General features: G+C 36.9%; 1 pseudogene; it reads right to left on the bottom strand.

Moving 5' to 3' along the window:
• On the bottom strand, positions 958 to 8,460 carry LOC109837921 (annotated as a pseudogene).

The following is a 22,727-nucleotide window of genomic DNA, read 5'->3' on the forward strand; positions in this document are numbered from 1 at the left end:
CCTCTTGCCTTTTATGGGTAAAATAGAAGAGAAGTTCTAGAGATTTCACTGCTCCTGAGTGATCAGAAATCCCGGCTGGCATACAAGAAGTTCACATGGTTCGTATTCATCGGGTAAGGGTGGGCTCTACATGAATTTCATATTAGCTGGGGGTTTTTCACATATGATGTAAATACACGTGACCTATAAAAAGAATTTATAGGCATAAACTACTGGTGAGTGAGTCACTGTCACATGTCCTATTTTTTTTCCCCTTGAAATGAAAATTGCGTTGTTTTTGTTCTTTTGTTTCATTTCTTTCCTCCATGGTACTCTCTTCACAATTATACAGAAAAAAGGGTTATACAATGACGGGTCCTAGATCCATTTGGCGCTCTTTTTGCTGTTATAGGTTAATAAATCTTCATTTACACCGTAATTTTTCTCTGGACCTAAGAACTGCCCAAGTGTTATGTGCTTAGCATCTTAATTTGTCCTCTTTACCGATTTTATTTATAAAATCTCTTGAGCTATTCAAAATTTAGAACTTGTCAGAAGAATTGAGTGATATAATTTTATGCTCTAATTAGTTGTTACTCGTACAACTAAAAAAGTAAACAAAAGACTAATTGAACTAAAAGAATGTAAAATTTGATCCACTTATCTATATTCAAGGATTTATTAAGTAAAAATGTAAATTTTATTGATGAGCTAGTGAATATAGACAACTTTTCTAATTCTATTGGTTATTTTCGGGATTCTTCTGAATTACCCAAATAATAAGACAACCAGTATTATCAAACAAAATGAACTTCTTTCTCAACCGAGACGCTCCATTACATTTCTGAATATGTCATCCAACTACATTAGCATGAAGGCAAAATCGCCCAGTATTTACTGCTTCATCTGAAAGGTTCTCTAAAGACAACAGAAACTGATATTCATTTGTGTAGACTGAATCATTCAAGCTCTCAAATGTTCAATTACAACTGATCACATGGCCTCTTTCACTACTATATTGGATCAGATTATTAATTCCTTTACAAATGTTACGGACAGGAAACAAATCAATTGCAATCACAAATCACTTGCCCCTTGACTTCAAATGAGGATGGTACACTGATTTATAATCTCAAATCACATATCAAGTATAAACAATACTAGAAACATAACTGTAATGTCTAAGTACCATTAACTCTGCAAGTCTCTAGATATCGAACATCATATTGTACAATCTTCAAAGTCCCCAGTTAGTCATAATGCAGAGAAATGGACAATGACAATGTCTGTGCAAGCTTTTCATGCTTCTTCACCAAAACATATAATGACAACCTCACTGGCTTTCCTTGTTGACTTGTTCACCTTAAATACTGGATGGCGATAAAGCTTTCTGATTTCTCCCCGAAAGCTGAACCTACCCAACAAGCTTTCTGGATCTCCACTTTCAGACCTTTCCTTCTGAAAATCTAGATTAGAGCTAATGGTGAGCTTCTCCCAGAAATGAACTCACTTTCATCGACCTCGCTCTTCCTCTCAAAACTATGGAAACTCTCTTCATAACCACAGTCTGGAGCTTGTCTATTGCCAAACAAGAACTTGCTAAAAGCAGCACTATCGAGGGCAGACAAGTTTGGTGGTTCTTCATCTCTTGAATCTACATAAGATCTATCTGCAACTTCCGAGGCACTGGGCGCATTGTCTGTTGGAGATTCAAAACAGGGGCACGACATGGATTTTGCAGCTGCGGCTTCTCTTTCTCGGAGTGTCATCACAATTAATGTCTTGAGGAAGTTCATCACCTGAGTGGCATGGATCAATGCAGTAAATGGATCCGCCATCTGGACCAACATAAAAAGAAATATACAGAATTAGTTTGTGTATGACTTCCTTGTTCAACAAAAGAAGGTAGAGGATTGATATCTAACTTGAGTCATGTTAGGTGCAAAAACCATAGCGATGTTTCGAGCATTCATCTTGTTGTAACATTCATTTTCCACCACATCGGCCATAAGATTAATGGCCCAGTCAAGAAGTGCTGCTTCGGTTGGTGGAAGCGACTTTACAAGTTGAGAGCAGTCTTCTTCAGTGTTACAGTGCATAACTTGGGCCGGTGTGAGTGTATCTAATACGCCTGAAGGTAGTTCTCGAAACCATGCCTATTGAATCAAATTGTAGATATAAGACGAACTCACTAAATCTCAGGCTATTTGATGTGTAATATTCAGATTTGATAGAAGGCAGAGAGTAACAATTAGCTGTAATCATGATAAATATGCATAATCACTTCAGAGTCATTTCAGGAGCACTAACATGCGTATACCCTTCAATCCTTCATGATTGAGACTCTTAAACAGAAACATGAGCAGGTTGTTTACCTGGACCTCAAATGACATTCTTCGCACATGTTTACAGTCAGACAGTTGGACCAATGATTCACACTACTACACTAGTTTAGTGGTATATTTCTTTTTGTCAGTCGGATCAAGTATCCTCACAAACATTAAATAAGATATTAATTCCAACACACCCCTCAATCCATTAAGGAGAGCATGACAGAAAGAAAATCTGTTTTATGACAATAATCAGAATACAAATCTATATAAGCAAACAGTAAACTTGTAAATCCATCACTTTGGATAAACTTGTAAATCCATCACTTTGGATTTCATTGGCTAGGTCAAAAATACAGGCAGAATAGATATCATTAGTATGAAAGCAAGTCAAACTGCTGAAAGGGTTTACCACTGATTTGTGTCCATAATACTTGATTAAACTTTGGCTAATCATGCTTGATAAAGATCTAAAGTATTCCATTAATCTCAGGTTCTGTAAATACTAAAAGAATAGGTACAGTGGTGTGCAATCGAATATTATACAAGTGGGATATATGTGCCTTGTTTTGATAATTGCATGGGAGTAGTAGCACATAAAGGAAGTTGCAGAAAGAGCAGATATGAAGTTATGATTAGATCAGAATAAAAATTTAAACCAACTCATGCGAGGATACATATTTTAAAGTGCTTCAAATGATTATCTGGCTATCTGCAAGGGAGACCACAAAATACACTGGCCAGTTAGGAGAAACAATAAGATTGGTATTAATGAAGCAAGGATGAAAGGTAGGTGTAAACAAACTTTGTTGGAAGCAATTAAGAATGAATTGAGGGATTGACTTAATGGAGTAAGTAGGCCTTAACAAAACTCAATGGAAGAATAGGATTCATGTAATCGATCCCATAAATTTGAGAAAAAGGTTTTGTTGATCTTGTTGCTGTATGCTAAGATAACTATTTTGGAATCTATATAGTAGTGAGATGGGAGAGGAACTCGAATATCCATACAGAGCACAGATCTGCTGCTTACCTTAATCAAACCAGCTAGACAATGTGAATCAATTCCTTCTGGTACAACTCCTGTGCTTAATTGCTCTCTGACACAGGCTTCTTGGCTATTCTCTGCATTAATTCTAAATACTCCTTCGGCCTTCAAAAAATAGAAGGGCCAATCCCCAGTTCAATTAAAATATATGTAAAATGATGAGCATCAATATTCAGTTAAATTTCTAACATACCTGAAGACCTCCTTGCGAATACAGGTTCTTTTGCATAGACAGCAAGATAGTGGGCACACTGTTCCCTCTATTATCATATGAGCATTGCATAGATTCAGCAGAAACACCAAATACACTTGCACTGCAGAGAAAAGACTGGAATCAGGCTTCTAACACAAGAAACCATGTCTGGAAATTAAAGAATTGACAAAGCTAACAACTTTACTTCAGAAGGAAGACAAAATTGTCTATTTGCAGGGTTCAAAAGATTGTAAGGCAGCCAAAACCTATTAACTACAGCAAGAAAAATTCCCAGCTTGACAGAGATCTACTATGCTTTATGGGTCAGAGTGTTGGGCAATTATAAAACAACATGTTTTAAAAATGAGTTTAGCAGAAATGAGAATGTTGCGATGGTCTTGTGGGTATACATTAAAAAATAGAATAAGAAATGAGTGCATCCGTAGTAAATTAGATGTTGGCCCTATTGAGAATAAAATGAGAGAGAATAGATTAAGATGATTTGGTCATGAACCACGGAGATCTCGTAGTGCACCGATTAGGAAAAGCGATAATATTAGAGTTAATGGGGCTAGAAGATCTAGAGGTAGACCTAGAATAACTTGGTTAGGAACAATTAAGAAGGATGTGAATCAAGACTAAGTTAACGGAAGAGATAACCCATAACAAAATGGAATGGAAAAATAGGATTCATGCAGCCGACCCCAAACATTTGGATAAAGGCTTGGTTGTTGTTAAGAATTAATGGTTATTGTAGGAATGCGAGTTGTGAGAATCTGAAAGCATCGAAGTAACAACCTTCAACTAATAACGAACACAGGCGTATATACATCTACCCAAAAAATTTAGTGCAAAAAACAACATATGGTTCTTTCTACTCTTCCTGTCTATACTTAAGGCCACTGCTTCTTGGTATATATCCGATTAAATACCAAACCCAATAGCAATATTCTACAAACTAAATCTTAAACCTAAACAACAAGCAGTCACCTAACTGTGGATTAGTCGAATTGTCCAAACAAAGAGTTCATGTGACCCAAAGAAATTTCCATGGCAGGCTTTCAACCAAGAACATCCTCCTACAAGTTAGATCAAATATAAAGCTATTAAACAACTTTCTTCAACCCCGGTGAATGGAATCAATAGTCTGAAAACATAATAAAGCAAGTCTTGTAACAGGAAAGTCATACTTCTAATTAAGAATAAGCTGAAGAACAATCAATTACAATATTCGCAGGGACATTTACTAGGCTTCAGAACAGAAGTTGAATGAATAAACAAATGAAGATTATCGCCTAAAATCAAAACACACTCCCTTTCTATACATTTCTCTGACTCATGTTCTTTCACCTTCAACCAAAAAAATATGCCTACAGCTTCGGTGCTCCATGATAATTTGTTGGGGGCACCGGTGGCATATCTGTAAATAAATTCCTTAAAAATAGCTCTCACATTTCTAGATAGATAGATTTGACGGTTAGGAGGTGTTCCACACCCAAAATTATAAATAACTATAATTTGAATTAGGTAAAAAAGTTATTTTAGGAAATACAATTTAGGAGAGAAACAAAATTTATGATTAGGCATCAATGTAAATAATTCCGAATCATTTCGCTCTCACAATCATTCTAATGTCGACTGAAAAATATTACTCTTTCTACTATCACTTTTGTAAATATCCTGAAAATTGATGCCTGACATTTAAGCCTAAAAAAATCATGGCCAGTAAGAATAGTACCCCCTTTTCTCTTTAATTCCTCCTTAGTGACATTGTCAATTTAGCTGATCTTTAATTACTTGTTATTTTCACCATTATGTCAATAGTCTAATAATCTGTTTTTCTGTTTTTAAATCATCTTCTCCTTTAAATCAAAGATATAATCACTTTCTTTTCTTTTTAATTTTTTCTTCATAAAATCAGTTGATTTTTTGAGAGTACGTGGATCTTCCTACTCATTGATTAATTGGAAAGGCTGATTGATTTTGATATGAATTTTTGTTATTTTTGATTTCGTTCATTCTAAGTTTTTCCTCTATGAAATCACTGCTTCGTGTGACTTGACTATTGTTTAGCCATCAATCTAAGTAGCGAAATCATTGCTTGATTGAAATAAAAAAAAGTGAAAAATTAGAAGAGGAGGAATTATTTGTATGGATTTGATTCGGGAAGGAAAGGGGATGCAGATGAAATGAGTGGATTGGTTTTGCGGGAAATGAGTTCTGTTAGGTATGATGATTTCCAAAGTGTTACAAATACCTTTTTACCCTTTTAAATAAAAAATTAAATACAAATGCCTAAAATCAAAACACACTCTTATCATGTATTCACTGCTTAGATTATAATTGTGAGTTGAGAGGAACTGAACATGTGACTGTGACAATTCTGATATTGATCTTAGAACTTGTGCAATGATAATGAATACTGCGATTAAATTATTTGAGATTAGAATTAGTCATGATTATCGTTACAAGTCTTGTTAAAATCCATCTGTCACATTAGTCGTTTTGAATTAATTTCCTGTCGAAGATCATAATTTTTGACGAAACGGTGCGTTGTTCGATTTAGATCGCTGATTCTGATAGACCCCTTCCCCGTTTCGCATCATTGAATCTGTTTAAATGAACGGTCTTTCTGTCCCCCAAAGGGAAATTATAAATTCTATGCAGTTGAATCTGTAAAACTAGCTCAAAATTAAAGTTACCTTAAACGCAGAGCATACTAATTAATATAAACAATATAGTATAATGTCTTTCAACAACGGAAAGGGAAATTTTAGTCAAAAAAATTACAACGCGACCCAATAAATAATATTGCGACCAAAATCTGGTTTTGATAGTGTTTTTAATCTTAAACTGCTATAATTATCTACCTTATTTATAGTGAACTAAACTTGGTACAAAAGTAAACTTCTAGAAATCATCTACATCCTTGGTTGTAGAGAAGTTTGACAATTTAGTTATTTACACCAACAATATCTCGTTACACTATGCATCCTATGAAAATATTGTTTAAGTTAAATTACATAAAACCCCCTACAACTTTAAAGTTAAATTACATTAAACTCCCTACAACTTTGTGCGTTTTGCAATAAACCCCCAATAACTTCTTAAATCACACTAAGCCCCCAATAACTATTGGAATTACAGATAACCCCCAATTTGTTTCCACGTTTTGCAAATAACCTACATGATGGTATTAGTCCACATTTTTTATTAGACACATGTTTAGGTCCTAAATGTGACGACATGTTGTCATGAGGGTTATTTCTTATCTGCAACATATAGAAACTTATTAGGGGGTTTTTGCAATTTCAATAGTTATTAGGGATTTAGAGTGATTTTAGAATCTACAAGGGGTTTTTTGCAGAATGATGAAAGCTTTTGGAGGTTTACCTTATCGTAGTTCGCCCTATTGTTTACGTAAATATATATTAAAAATAGTTAATTGTGGGACCCACTAAATGAATCAATATTATTGATTTAGGAGTGCTGCTACGGCGACCCAAAATATGGGACCAAGGGAGGGGACAGGTGAGGTGTCCCCTCCCTTGGTCCCATATTTTGAGTCCTTAAATCATTTTTCTTGACTTAGGGTCGGGATTCTCTACCTATTGATCAACTACTAATTTTAGGATTTCTCTACAATCAAACATATAGAGAATTTGAACCAAACTAAATATGGAGATAAAACATTTATGTGCTGTTTGGCAACGGGTTAAGCGAGAGGTTAAGGAGACTTAACCATCCATAATTTGTCAAACGCTACAAAAATACAAAAGGGTTAAGCTAGCCCCTCTAGAGTAATTAAAATGAGTTTACCTCTCAGAATAAGGGGTTTACTAATACATCCTACCTAGAAGGATTAAGAGTTATCCCCTCTATTTATAAAGAAAATAGTCAAGATCATCATTCTTCCCAAACACTAAAAATGATCACAATGGCTAAAATAAAACTTATTTAATGGGTTAATAATTTAGTTCTTCAGGTTACTGAATGAGCTAACTACATTAATCCTTCTCCTTAATCTCTCTTCCTTAGACCTTTACCAAATGGTGCCGACAAAAACAATCAATCATAAAAAGCAAAAAAAAAAAGGAAAAGAAAAATCCAGGATACTCTATAAAATTCAGGGAAATCACAGTCCAACATCCGTCAGAAAAATTTAATCTTGATTCAATAGTTAAAACAGGTTCCCATTCTGTTATCCTAACTTATCCAAAATTATTCATACGCCCAAAATATACAAGATGATTAATCTTTAAACCCAATATGTGCATTAATCTGCTGTAGAGCAAGGTAAACCGCTACAGAATTCGATCTAAAGTGTCATATATAGTTGTTAAAACTGATAGAATATTAGTTTAAATGCTAAAATTAATAAAGCGATGAAACACCTAATATGAGTTTAAAAATAATTCCAAAAGTAATTAAAAAATATTGAGTTGAAGATAAAAAATAATAATAGAAAAAATAAAATCCAACCTGGCACTGGGAACTCGTCTCGGCAACTCAGGCTCCAGCTCATCANACGTGCCTCACCTCCGTCGGCCTCCCAATCTCCATCGCCGAGCAGCCCCTCTCCTCCCCCGCCCCAACGCTACACATCACCAGCGACCTCCTCAGCGCTGCCACCAGCACCTCCACGACCGACACGTGTCCCTCCCTCCGCCGGTCGCCGTCCGACTCCTCATCGCATCCGGGAAAAATCAGGGGAGACGATATCAGATCCGCGTACCCGAACCCGCTATGTCTGTATTCCATTAGAAAAAATAGAGGGGATTTTGACGCGATTGGTTAGGGTTTCGTAATTGATGGGGTAGATTTTAAGGCGCGAAACGGAAAACGATTGAGGAGCGGAGGCAGCGACTATTGCTGTGGGGTGGAACGAGTGTAGGATTTTGACGAGGGCATTATCGCTTTACCGTTTTTTCAGTCCGACCCAATATTTTATCCGGACTTAGTTTTAAACCCATCCATTTCTAAGAGGGTATTTTATATCTTAGTCCCCAAATCTTCAAAACTTTGAATTAGCTCCTTTTAAATAAGTACACCTAAATCTTTATATTTTGAAATTAGTCCCCCAAATGTGTTAAGTATGTAGAAATTAGTTCCTAAATCTTTTGATCTGGTGCTAACTGAAGGGACTAGTTTGAAAACACTTAAATAATAAGGGGTTTCATTTCAAAATTTGAAGATTTGGGGGACTAAGTCAAAATACCAAAATGTTATGGGACTAGTTTAAAAATATGAAGATTTGGGGGCCTAATTCAAAATATTGATAGGGGATCTAATATCGAAAAAACCCTTTCGAAAAGCATTTGTAAATAAGAAATCTCTATTTTTAAACATAGCTTATGCATTTGAATAGTTAGTGTTTTGTTATGGAAAAATTACTTCAAGTCCCCTAAAACGTGTGCGTTGATGTGGCCCAGCCCCAAATAGTTTGACACATATGCTAAAGCCCTTAAGATCGAAAGAACGTGACCAATCCCTAATAAAGCTCTTTGTAGCCGTATTTGACCCACACACCCGAAAGTACACTTTGCTCTTTCTCTCCCAGCCACAAAATCTAGATACAGAGCTGGAGATTGATTGCGGTTTGCAATTAAGGAGACTTGATAGCTTTTGGAGGGGGGGGGGGGAGTTTAGGGGTTTCCCTTAATTATATCTCCTCTTAACTCTCATTCTTGTGTGAATAGAGCTCATTTATGGTGGAAAGGGCACATTTATGAACTTAGGGTTTATAATCTTCAACCCCCCTCTTGTCCTAACGTTCTCTTCATTGCTTCTCTTAAATCCCTTTTATTTATAGCAAAGAAACATCTGATTTGCATGGTGTCCTTGGGTGAGAAAGGAGTGTTCTCAAGGGTAACGTGTTCAACCTCTTTTTTTGAATTCAAGTTTGACGTGGCTGAGAGGTTGAAGGTTCCATATGACGTGTTATCAATGGTGTATAAATCTAAAAGGAACCCTGATCTCAGTTTTGAGATTGAGAATGGGGATGATTTGAAGTGTATAGTGGAGCACAACTATAATATTGGGTGTCTGGAGATCCATATCCGAGCTACTATAGATGTAGATATTTCCAAATGTCAGAACACTCAGAAGGAACCTCCTGAAATGTAGGTTATCTTTAAATTTTTGAAAAGTTATGAATTGTGTGATTAAAATGTGAAGTGACTAGTATAGAGAACTGTTTTAGGTTAAATGTTATATATGACTGATATATGTTAACTATTTTACGCGGTTGTTAAGCTTTACAGTATATGTGTTACTTTTAAAGATGCAGAAGTTAACTATTAGCTGTCATCGTTATTTTAAGAAAAAATATTTATATTTGTACAACATTATGACTACATTGAAGCAACAGTTTATTGATAGCACTCCTATCGCAAGTTATAGTTCAGAAAGTATTCCCAATGATAATCCTAGTAGTGACAATATAATGCGATCCGATGACATTATTAACAACACAGTAATGATTCTTGCTTGGTGGTACACTGCATTAACTGAAGAGGGTCAAAATTTTGAAAGTGCTGATAAATTAAGATTGGCTTTGATATACTATTCTATGGCCAAAATGTTTGATTATGAATTTAAAAAGAACGAACCAAAACATATCTGTGTTTATTGCCGATATAAAGAAACTTACGAGTGCCCATAGATGTTGTTTGTTTCTCCTGTTAAGAATGAAAACAGACTTTTGATCAAGAAGTTTGTGAATGAACACACTTGTGGACAGCACGGGCAAAGTGCAGGTCGTTCAAGGGCATCCCGTAAATTCATTACAACACAGTTACAACCACTCCTAAATATCCGTCCAGAAATCTGCTCTGTTGATGTGCAAAAGGAGTTCCTCACAAACTACGGCCTTAGAATTTATTACAGTAAGATATGGTGGGGTAAAGAGAGAGTACAAGAGAAGCTGTAGGGGGGTATAGAGGAGTCGTATGATCAGCTATGATGGTAAAAATTTGAGCTTTATTGTTACAATATTTTTTAATGTCTTTTGATTGCGATAGTCACATGTTAAACTTAACAATTAATATGTGAATGTTGCTTAATGTTTGTTAACTTACACCGATAATATGTTAAGTCTATGTGGTTTATGTTGGCCTTCTTGTTTTGATGATGATTTATAAATAATTTACATCTAATATTGTTTGTCTAGTGTTTGTGTTTTATATTTATTCTAGGCAAACAATATGTTGGAGGATGGATGGAATTACGTTTCAACGAACATATCCAATGGAGGTTGGTGGAATTGTGGTTGAAGCCTATACAATTCAAGTTAAAGATCCAATTACAAGCTTCATCCAAGTTTACCAAGTTGAGCTATAATGAAGATCAAGATCAAGCTTGGGTAACATTATTTTAGGTTTATATTATGTATGTTGGTACTTTAAGCTCAATCATATATACACACACATTATATTGGTTTCCCTGTATATATATAGTTATATATATATACAACACAAGTTTTGTTTTTCATATATATATATATATACATAGTTATATATATATACACAATTTAGTTTTGGTATATATAGGTATATGTATACATACATGTTTTTGTTTCTAAGTTTATATAAATATGAAATTACATCTTTCATAATTATTATTTTGGTTTTTCAAGTTTAAATATGAAACAATTGAATATAATTGGAAAATACATTTTTGTTTTATGTTTTTATGCTTACATATGATTTTATCAATATCAATTTTAATTAGTTCAATGAAATCATGTTTGTTGTTTTGAAAGTTTGCAAAACAAGTATTTTTGTGAAAATATTGCTTTCTTGGTATTTGGACTTAACAATAATCATATACATCTTCTATTACGTCTACATATTCATTTTGTAATGTTTCAAAACATGATTAAGCTAAAATGTCAAAACTCATGTGTTTACATTTTCATGTTTTGGACTATTTTGCAAAATAATGATATTTTACATTTGGGAAGTCCTTTTAGAAAACCGGTTTTTGTAGAATGTGTATTATCATGCCTACAATCATTTTCTAAAGTTTTATATTTTTAAAATTTATTTGATATTTTTAAACCCAGTTTAAAGTTTAGTTTTCCTGTGCAAATCTGATCTGTACATGTTCAGTCGACTCATAAGTCGACTTATAAGTTGACTTACGAAGTATAGCAGAATTGCCATTTTTTATCTGCTGAGTTGACTCATATAAGTCGACTCATTAGTCGACTCATGAGTCGACTCATAAGTCGACTTATCAGAAAGTCGTTGCATAGTAACGGTTAGTTTTCTGATTTGTTTGTTTATGGGTTTTTGGTCTTTTCCTTGGGGTTTTTGCTGAAGTTTTGAGTAGGTATAAATACCCCATTGCCTTCATCTCTTCAATCTAATCCAAGAGAATGTTTTAACAAAGTTTTTAACAAGGGTTTAAGTTTTGTTTAGTGTTTGTTTAAAAAGCTATTAAGAAATTGGGGATTTGAGTTTGTGAATTCAATACCACAAGAGCTTGAGGAGATCATCTATTAGAGTTTGAGCAATCAACTATTCTCCCTCCATCTCTTGTCAGTTTGAGCAATCAACTATTCTCCCTCCATCTCTTGTCATCTATTGAGAAGTTTTCTAAACTCTTTTCTAGCTTTATATTTATTTGTTTGATTATCATCTTATTAAAGCTAGTTTTATATTGAGTTTAGATTTGATTAATCTCATTGTTACACACACCCACTTGAGCTTATTGTATTTGCATTCATAATATATTTGGGGTTGTGAGAGATAGTAACATTGAGTTGAGCCTAATTGAGTTCTCATCTTGTTTAGAGAGCAATCATTTGTTTTAAGCCTTAATTGTGTAGTTCACTTTGTAATACACTTGTACACCGAGAGGAGTTGTTGGGAACATGGTTGATGTTACAATATCTCTTGTATTTTGATGATAACAAATCATTATTTATCTAACATATTTTACTGCAGATTCAAGATATACATCTCAAAGCAACAATCAAATTATCAAGGCTATTTCAAAGCTGCCAGATACAGAGGTTCTGAAATTTCTCTGTCTGGTCGACCAGATATGGACCTGGTCGACCAGAGGCTCCAGATTCGACCAGGAAATTTTCCAGAAAGCCTTTCTGGTCGACCAGGCCTCAATCTGGTCGACCAGACAGCCATTCTAACAGCTATATTTTTCAAATGAATATGAACGTTTTGTGAACGTTTTTGGCAGTTATTTTTGAATATTTTTGAACTAAAATTATACCTATAAATAGGTGTTAAGTTCTGAAATTTTATATGAGAATTCCTTTCTATAAACTTGAGTTTTTCTTGACTTCTTAAGATCATTTCTGAAGAGAAAAACTGAGTGAAATTTTCAGTTTTGTTCTTGATAAAAGTTCCATTACTCTAGAACAAAAACCATCCCTATAGCCTATTGTAAGTCACTCACATCTACACATCAAGGCTTATAGGAAGAGAAAGAGTTGTACCATTTTGTTTCAGTTTGATAATCTCTTGAAAGAAGAGATTGTTGTGGCATTGGCAATTGAAGATTGTCAAGGTTGTACGGTTTGCTTGCGGGTTGCAAGTGCTTGCGGTTTTGCAAGTGGAAATAGTGTAGAAATCTCAAGCGAGGCTTGGGGACTGGATGTAGGTCTGGAGGACCGAACCAGTATAAATCCTTGTGTTTGCGTATGCAATTTTCTGTGATTGTCTACACATTGTGTTTGAGTGCCATTGCAGCAATCCTTCATTTGGTATCAGAGCGGGTTGATCAAGGATAACAATGGCTACACCATCTACATCACAGTTCAAGGAAGGACATTCTACTCAAAGACCACCACTTTTCGATGGTTCCAACTACAACTACTGGAAGTGTAGGATGAAGATCTACCTTCAATCGATAGGATTCGATCTCTGGAACATAGTGGAGTCTGATTACAACAAGCCTACTACTCCATATTCTGAATGGACATTGGTGGAAAGGACAAATGCGAATCTTGACGCCAAGGCAATGAATGCATTGTTTTGCGCAATGGATAAGAATGAATTCAACCGTGTGTCTACTTCCAACACTGCACATCAAATCTGGCACATACTTGAGGTAACCCACGAAGGAACTTCTAAGGTTAAAGACTCAAAAATTTCTGTTTTAGTGCACAGGTTTGAAATGTTCAAGATGAAAGACAACGAGACAATTGGTGAAATGTTCACAAGGTTCACCGACATCATCAACTCCCTAATTGCGTTAGGAAAGGTCTACACACAAGTGGAGATGGTTAGGAAAATCCTCCGGGCTCTTACTTCGGATTGGGAAAAGAAGACTACCGCAATAGAGGAAGCCAACGACCTATCCACATTAACAGTAGAAAATTTGATAGGGAATTTGATGGCATACGAGGTGCAACTTGAAGATCGGAAAAAGGATAATGAAGATAAGAACAAGAAGGTTCTTGCTTTCCAAGCATCTACTGATGATGAGGATTCCGATGACGAAGAAGAGTTTGAAATAATCACACGCAAATTCAGAAAATTCTTGAAGAAAGGTAAGTTCTCTTCTAGTAAATTCAAAGATACTAACAAAGTCACTTGTTTTGGTTGTAATAAGCCAGGACACTACAAGAAAGATTGTCCCCTACAACAAAAGTTAAAGTCGAAGTCTTCTAACAATTTCAACGGGTTCACAAAGAACAAGAATGAACAAGTGAAGAACAAAAAGAAGAAGGCTTTGTCGATAACATGGGATGATAGTGACCAGTCATCTTCAGATGAAGAAGAGGAAAAAGAAGATCATCAAGCGAATATGTGCTTTATGGCAAATGAATCTGATGATGATCAAGTAAGTAATCATGATGAGTTACTTGACGCATTTAACGAATTATTTTTGAAATACAAGCAACTAAATTCTTCTTTTAAAATATTAAAAAATGAAAATGAAAATTTGAATAACACTTTAGTCTCTCCTTATGCTTCACAAATAGAAGATCTTAAAGAGAAGAATAAAGAGTTATTTTCTGAAAATTACAAGTTATCTAGTCACAATCAACTTCTTAAAAAAGAATGTGATTTCTTTAAAGTTCGTATTTCAAATTTGGATGATAATGTTAAAAGTCTTAAAACCAAATATGAAACTATATTAATGAATGTAGGTAAATTTAACAAAGGAAAAGAGAATCTAGATAATCTACTTTCTTATCAATTACCTGCTAAGAGTAAACAAGGATTAGGATATGTTTCTAACTCCAGTAATGAGAAAACATACTCTTCTATGCAAAAGAAAAATTATGCTTATTTATATTCTAAATTTGTGAAAAGTAATTATCATGCACATAGTGATACATCTATGCATGCTAGTTCTAAGGTATTTTCACATAATGATAGAAAAATGCATATGAAGAAAGTTGCATGTAAGAATATTTTAAAATCCAACTACATTTGGGTTCCTAAAAATGCATGTTTAAGTGATAGAAAGATATACTTATCAAATTACAAAAAGGATATTTGTGATTCTAAAAACTATCTTTCATACAATGTAGGTAAACCAAATTCTTATTGGGTTTGGTTTCCTAAATGCTAATCTCATGGACCCAAAAGTTAAAGGGTACCAAAACATATTTCTTTTATTTTGCAGGTACCTAATAAAAGGGAAACATGGATTTTAGATAGTGGCTGTTCCAAGCACATGACCGGGAACAAGGACTTATTTTCTTCCATACAATTTAAAGATGGAGGAACTGTTATGGATTTTAGATAGTGGTTGTTCCAAGCACATGACCGGGAACAAGGACTTATTTTCTTCCATACAATTTAAAGATGGAGGAACTGTTACCTTCGGTGACAACAACAAGGGTCAAGTGGTAGGAATTGGAACGGTTGGTATAAACTTTAAAACTCTTATTAATAGTGTGTTATTAGTTGATGGTTTAAAGTATAATTTGCTTAATATAAGTCAATTATGCGATAAAAACTATAAAATAGTGTTTGAAAATGACATGACAATTTTATTGTTCAACGGTTTTAGAAAGAAAAATATTTATATAAACAAAATACTAGGGTTGAACCAGAAGTTTTATATTAATTGTTTCATTATTTATTATCTCCCTTTCTATTCTCCTTTTTGTTAATGACAAAGGGGGAGATATATTAGAATATTGAAATATTGACAACTATTGCAATATTGAAATATTGACATGTATGTATTGTTATACAATATTAGGATTACTAATAAGTGCTATTTTTTGTGTGTTAAATTAACATGTATGCATTGTTGCAGGGGAAGTAAGTATGTTATTAAAGTTTTTTAATATTATTTGTCATCATCAAAAAGGGGGAGATTGTTGGGAACATGGTTGATGTTACAATATCTCTTGTATTTTGATGATAACAAATCATTGTTTATCTAACATATTTTACTGCAGATTCAAGATATACATCTCAAAGCAACAATCAAGTTATTAAGGCTATTTCAAAGACAAGATTTCAAAGATCAAAAGATGAAGTTAATCAAGTCACTTCGCGCTTCAAGAAGAAAATATACTTTACAAGAGTGATGTAATTTTGTCTTTTCTTTTAGAATCTTTGTACAAGCCTTGATCACACACACAACACACACTACTCACTTAGAAGATCATAGAAAATATTCTAAGTATAATCCTAAGTCTAATCAACGAATGAATAACATTTTAAACTATTGAAAATATGTATAACATAGTTTCTGGCCGACCAAAGAAATGTCTGGTCGACCAGATATAATAACCAGATACAGAGATTCAGAAATTTCTCTGTCTGGTCGACCAGATATGGACCTGGTCGACCAGAGGCTCCAGATTCGACCAGGAAATTTTCTAGAAAGCCTTTCTGGTTGACCAGGCCTCAATCTGGTCGACCAGACAGTGCTTCCAACAGCCATATTTTTCAAATAAATATGAACGTTTTGTGAACGTTTTTGGCAGTTATTTTTGAATATTTTTGAACTAAAATTATACCTATAAATAGGTGTTAAGTTCTGAAATTTTATATGAGAATTCCTTTCTATAAACTTGAGTTTTTCTTGACTTCTTAAGATCATTTTTGAAGAGAAAAACTGAGTGAAATTTTCAGTTTTGTTCTTGATAAAAGTTCCATTACTCTAGAACAAAAACCATCCCTATAGCCTATTGTAAGTCACTCACATCTACACATCAAGGCTTATAGGAAGAGAAAGAGTTGTACCATTTTGTTTCAGTTTGATAATCTCTTGGAAGAAGAGATTGTTGTGGCATTGGCAATTGAAGATTGTCAAGGTTGTACGGTTTGCTTGCGGGTTGCAAGTGCTTGCGGTTTTGCAAGTGGAAATAGTGGAGAAATCTCAAGCGAGGCTTGGGGACTGGATGTAGGTCTGGAGGACCGAACCAGTATAAATCCTTGTGTTTGCGTATGCAATTTTCTGTGATTGTCTACACATTGTGTTTGAGTGCCATTGCAGCGATCCTTCAGGAGTGTGTGGTGAGGACGGAGTCGATACCGAGAGGAGTGGCGTCGGTGGCCTAGTGAGAGGTGATAATTCCGAGCACTTGAGGGAATCGATACGTGAGGACCAATACTTGAGATTGTAGCTTGTGTATGTACTTTGTGAGGATTTGTGAGAGTTGTCGGTTGACTTGATAACCGAGTGTGTAGAGTATTCGGTTAGCTAGAAAACCGAGTGTGTAGAGAAGTTCCGACTTCTAAACCGGGTTGTGTAGTGGATTCTCCCCGGGAGTGGGGAGCGAAGATGTAGGACGGAAGGTCCGAACTCCGTGATCATTTCCTTGTGTTTGGGTTTGGCATTGGCGTATTTATTCTTGCATATTGTTATATCGCCATTGTTGCATGATCATATTGTTTACCCTTGTTTATATTGTATATCCTCGCACATATCTTGTAGTATATCATACTTGCTAGGATATATTTGTTAATTAGTTTTTATTGGCATTTAAATCGGATTATATTAGCATAAACCCTATTCACCCCCCCTAAGGCTCTTTCATAGCGACCTTAGGGTCTAATAATTGGTATCAGAGCTTGGTGCTCTTTGATTTAAGGCCTAATCGCCTTGAGTTAAAGATCCAACTTTTTTTTGTGCTAATATTGTTTTGATTTTTTTTATCATGCTTGCACATACATACATTATGGATATGCACGGTGCATCTAGTTTAGGTTATGCCATCAATATTGCTCCTAGATTAGATAATTTCCTCTATGCCCAATGATGTGTTAGATTTAAATTTTTTGTTCCATCTAGACACTTTGATTTATGGGAAATTATAGATGATGCGTATATTGTGTCCACTTCGGAGAAATCCAAGTGGAATAAAAATGATCATCGTTTGTTTACCATGAATAAGCTTTTGTTAGAATTTTTACATAATGCGTTCGATTCATCTATGGTCTAACAAGCTTGATTATTTTGATAGTGCTTACACATTATGGAAACTTATAGAAGCACATCAAGGGAATTTGGAGGCGATCCGACAAGCTTTGGAGGATTCCACTTCTAGTTTATGTGGAGCTTCATTTTCATGCACACGGCCACTAGATGATAGTCCTAGTGTGGTAAGCGAGTCCGAATCCGAATATGATTTATCTTTTAATGAACTCGTCTGTGCTTCTGAAAAATTATTGCATGCCTATAACAAATTGCATCATATCTTTTTAGACTTAAAAAGCAAGCATGGAGATTTAAAATCCGATCATGAGAAATTAGCTTCCAAATTTGATATCATTTCTCAAGAAAATATTGCTCTTAAAGAAAACAATGATATGTTAAAATTGGAAAACAATAATTTAAAATTGGATATTGCTAACTTGACTCATGACAAAAATAATACCATGTTAGAAGTAGAGAACATACAAAATGATACTGCTTATTTTATAAATAACTATTTATGTTCTACTTCTAATAAAAATGCATATGTACTTAATAATAAAGATTTGAATCTTGTGAATAAACGTATTTTATCTTTAGATTCAACTTTGAGAATATTCATTGATAACCATAAGAAGCTTATGAATATGTGTGCCAAGTCTAGTGCAAACAAGTCACCATCCACTCATTATGCACACATATATAGCAAAGTTTACAAGTGCTCTATTTGCGACCGTAAAGGCCATATAGCTAAATTTTGCTATGATGCACACAAACATAAAAATGTCAATGCTCCTTGTGCATTTCATCAAGTTTCTTCATCACATGTACACACACATGCACCCATTGTGCATCATAAGCATGCTCATGTGTATAAATGTGATTATTATGGTCGCTTTGGTCATTTGGCCGAATATTATTTTGATTTGAAAAATAAATCTCATTTGCTAAATGTTTCTAGTAGACCACATGTTTTTAAATGTAATATTTATGGTAGGTTTGGACATCTTGCTAAATTTTGTTTTGATGTGCAAAAAGCTCCTATTTTGCAAAATGTTCCAAAAAGACCACCTTTGTTTAATGAGGTTTCCCATTTGCAAAATGAATTTAAAAGACAATCTCTATTTGCAAATGATTTTCGTGCACACTTGTAGGCATATAAAACTGCCTGTAGGCCCTTAATACAGCTCAGCACAAACCGACGAACCAACGAGGCAACGAGGTTAACGAATCGCACGCAAAGAACAGAATAAATCCATTCACGTGCGGAATCAAGCTAACGGGTTGAAGAATCAACGAGTCATTCATGCAAGGGCGGACTCGGACAAATCACGATCGAGTCAAGATCAATTTCGAACTCGAACTCAGAAGTGGATTTACTGCCATATCAGGAATCAGGTCAACGAATCGAATCCGAACAAGTCAAACACACAACCGAATCACGGACAGAACCGAAAGATGGAAAACGACGGAACCTATAGGGGCTCGGCCAAAACCGGGCCACCTATAGGTGGCTCGGCCAAGGCTCGGCCAAGAGCCGGCCACCTATAGGTGGCCGACCCAGATCTGTGCGCGGGCACAGTTCAGAGAGCCTATAAATAGGAGGCCTAGGCTCATTTGTCAAAGGTTAGAATTTTTTGGAGGCGAAACCCTGCTGGATTCAAGACTCAGATCTAAAAAAAAGATCCAAGCTTTGGGACTTCGAGGACTCGCTCTTCCAGATCTGGTGCTCGGCGATCGTCAACGCCAAATAAGGCAAGAGTTCGAGAGGAACCGGATCTCAAATCGGATCTCAGATCTACGCAGGCATACTCCGGATCAAAGCTTGGTCTTTGATCCCGAGAATTAAAGGCTACTATTTCCTTGGCGAAATAGTACTCCCCCGGCTATTATTTCCTTGGTGAAATAATACCCGTCGTACTGCGTAGATCCGACCGGATCTAGATCACGCGGTGGTCCACTGATTAACCCCGGCGCAGGCGAAGAACCCACGCAAGCGAGCGACCGCAAAACAGGAGCTCGTGATTTGTTCGACAAACAAGGAAACAAAGTTGTAATTTTCATTTCTTTTTCTTTGATTTTCATTGTAACCGGATCTTATAAAAAGACCGGATCTTTGTAATCGATAAACTATTACAAGAGTGTACAATGGAATCATTAATGAAGAAAGCAACAATTTTTCGCGCGGTGGATCTGGCGAGCGGCACAGTGGGAGCCATGTCTGCACTGGGCCGGGAGATCGTTGCGTGCGCAGCCAAAGCGATTCTCGATCCGTCGAAGAGGAGGTCGATAGAGATTCGATCAGCAGAAGTTCGATGGAGTATCTGTTCAATCCTCGCCCTGGATTTCAACGGCTCCCGCGCGGCGCGCCGCAAGTCCAGAGTTCTCCTACGCAGGAGAAAGGTACGTTGGTAGCGAAGAAGGTTGAAGCTACCAACGACCGATTCTCACCCGGCGATTGACGCCAAAGCTGTGTCGGCGTGAGGCCCACAACGACTCCACCAGATCAGCTGTTCAACAATTCTCCGTCCAGCCAAAGAGCGATGATCTCTTAAGAGAGCCCCCAAAGCGACGCCAACGCTTAGCAAAGAATTCACCAAAGCGATGGAGTCACACACGACTGGAACTCCGCTACAAACGCGGATCTGAAGAATCAAGAAGCAAACAGCCTCACAACAGATGAAGCGGCGCCTGCTGTTCAGCGCGCCAAACGAATGGAATGGGTCGCGTGTCAAACGGAATCGTTCGACACTTGAAGAACGTATCGCGCAAACGCCGCGCACTATCAGCGCAGGCGCGGGCTCAAGCCGAAGAAGCCCGTAGAAAGCTCCAAAAAGAAGTGGCCAAGAAGCCGCCATCAACCCGCAAAGCTTGGAAACCGAAGTCTGAAGCGGCGATTCAGACTAAGGAGCAACAACTGCAGCCTCCGAAAGTTCAACCTCCGGCGAATCAATGCAGACCGCCGGTGATTTCCACAACTGCTCCGGGAGATCCCGCAGGACCATCCCAGAAAAGGAAGTCGGTTTTGGAGCGCCTTGGTCCAACGTTTGGGCCCACTAAGAAAGCCCCAAACGAATCAACATGTTGGGGGTCGCCGCAACCCTCAACATGACAAAGAAATCATGGCACCCAAGCGCACTACTTTGCACATTGAAGTCCAGGAGCCCGTGGAGAATTCACGCCCACAAAGGCGCGTTTCGAGGCGCGTGACTCTCAAAAGTCCGAAGAAGATAATTCGCTCTCAGAAGGAAACGTTATCGTCTGATGATGATTGCGTTATACCTGAGAAATCGTGCCAACACGCGATAGGTTGCTCCGACTTTCAAACGGAAGAGCTGTACTATCGTGCTGGGGGTACGAGCAAAGCCAGAAAGAGAAGCCCTCGAAGGCTAGAAACTCAGTGCCCTTGTTCAAAGCTCATTCGGGCGGTACTGTCTGAGTGCAACTGCATCAAGGCAGTCCCCGAGAGAGTTTCGGTGTTCAAAAGGCTTAGTACCGAAACGCCAAAACCAAGGCCTAGGCGTTTCCAACGAAGAAGAACGACGGTTGAAGATGGAGAATTTTCGAGGGTCATCGCTAACATGACCAGCAAAAGGACGTCAACACAGGATAATCCCGAGTCGATTCCGGAAATACCCTGGCGGATGACCCGTCTGCAGTCCAGAGCCATCATACGAGGAACTTATGGTAGGGTTCGGACAAGATTACCATCAGAAGATGAAGAATCAGATTCCTACTCTGCTGTCGCATCAGACAATACAATATCCAGCGAGGTACAACCCCGTGAGTCACTGATGATAAGTGTGAAACAAGTGGCCAAGATGCTTGAAGAGGCCATGGCTAAACAATAGGAGAGCTTCAGGTTCGAAATGCAGATGGCCATGCAGAACATGAGAGAAATACATGACCAACAAATCCAAGCATTGACGAACCAGCAAGGCGAGCCAAGTCGTCGTAATCAGGTTAATCTGGAAGATGAGGACATAGGTGCGAATGAAACCCATAACGCCAATAATCCTCCCATCAATGCAGGGGGTGGTAACGAGAATGCTGATGAAGACTCAGGTGAAAACCTGAAGATTAAAATCTTGAGAGCAAAATCAATACGTTGATTTCCGCTCAAGAGATGAAGAAGATGGGCATTCCTTGTCCATACCCACGAGAATGGGAATCAATCCCCTATCCGGCGAAGTTCAGTCTAATTAACTTCACGCCGTTTGATGGGAAGGGTTCACCCACTCAGCATTTGATTTACTTCAAATCACACCTGGGGGTTATCTCTGGTAATGAGCCTCTGCGCCTTTGATTGGTATCGTCGCCTCAAGCCAGGAAGCGTGAATAGCTGGGACGACACGGAGACAAAATTCCTCGCTAATTTCTTCGACGACGACACCGAAATTTCAATTGGCACACTATTTGACGAGAAGCAGAAAAATGGTGAAACAGTTGAAAACTTCGTAAAGAGATTCTGAAACAAAGCGATAAATTGCAGGGATCCGGTCAGTGAAGACTTTATCCTCGAGACTTATCATAATAATCTTTCATTGGACATCCTCGAAGCAATGGGAACGGCACCGTCTAACACTTGGAAAGACTTGAAGGTGCGCGGTGAACAAGCCAAACGCTTCCTCCGAAGGAAGAAGGCCGAGAGGAACCTACCGACGGCTAATCCTCCGAACTCAAACTTTGCCTCTCGTGGTAAAGGCAAATCACCTGCAACAGCTGTTGACGCTAACCAGACGTCGCAAAAGCAACTCCGAAAACAGCAAAAGACTTCGGGTCCGAGACTCCAAAGAGAGTATTCCTTCAAGAACGAAGA

Source organism: Asparagus officinalis, chromosome 4, assembly GCF_001876935.1.
Source record: "Asparagus officinalis chromosome 4, Aspof.V1, whole genome shotgun sequence".
Lineage (NCBI taxonomy): Eukaryota > Viridiplantae > Streptophyta > Magnoliopsida > Asparagales > Asparagaceae > Asparagus > Asparagus officinalis.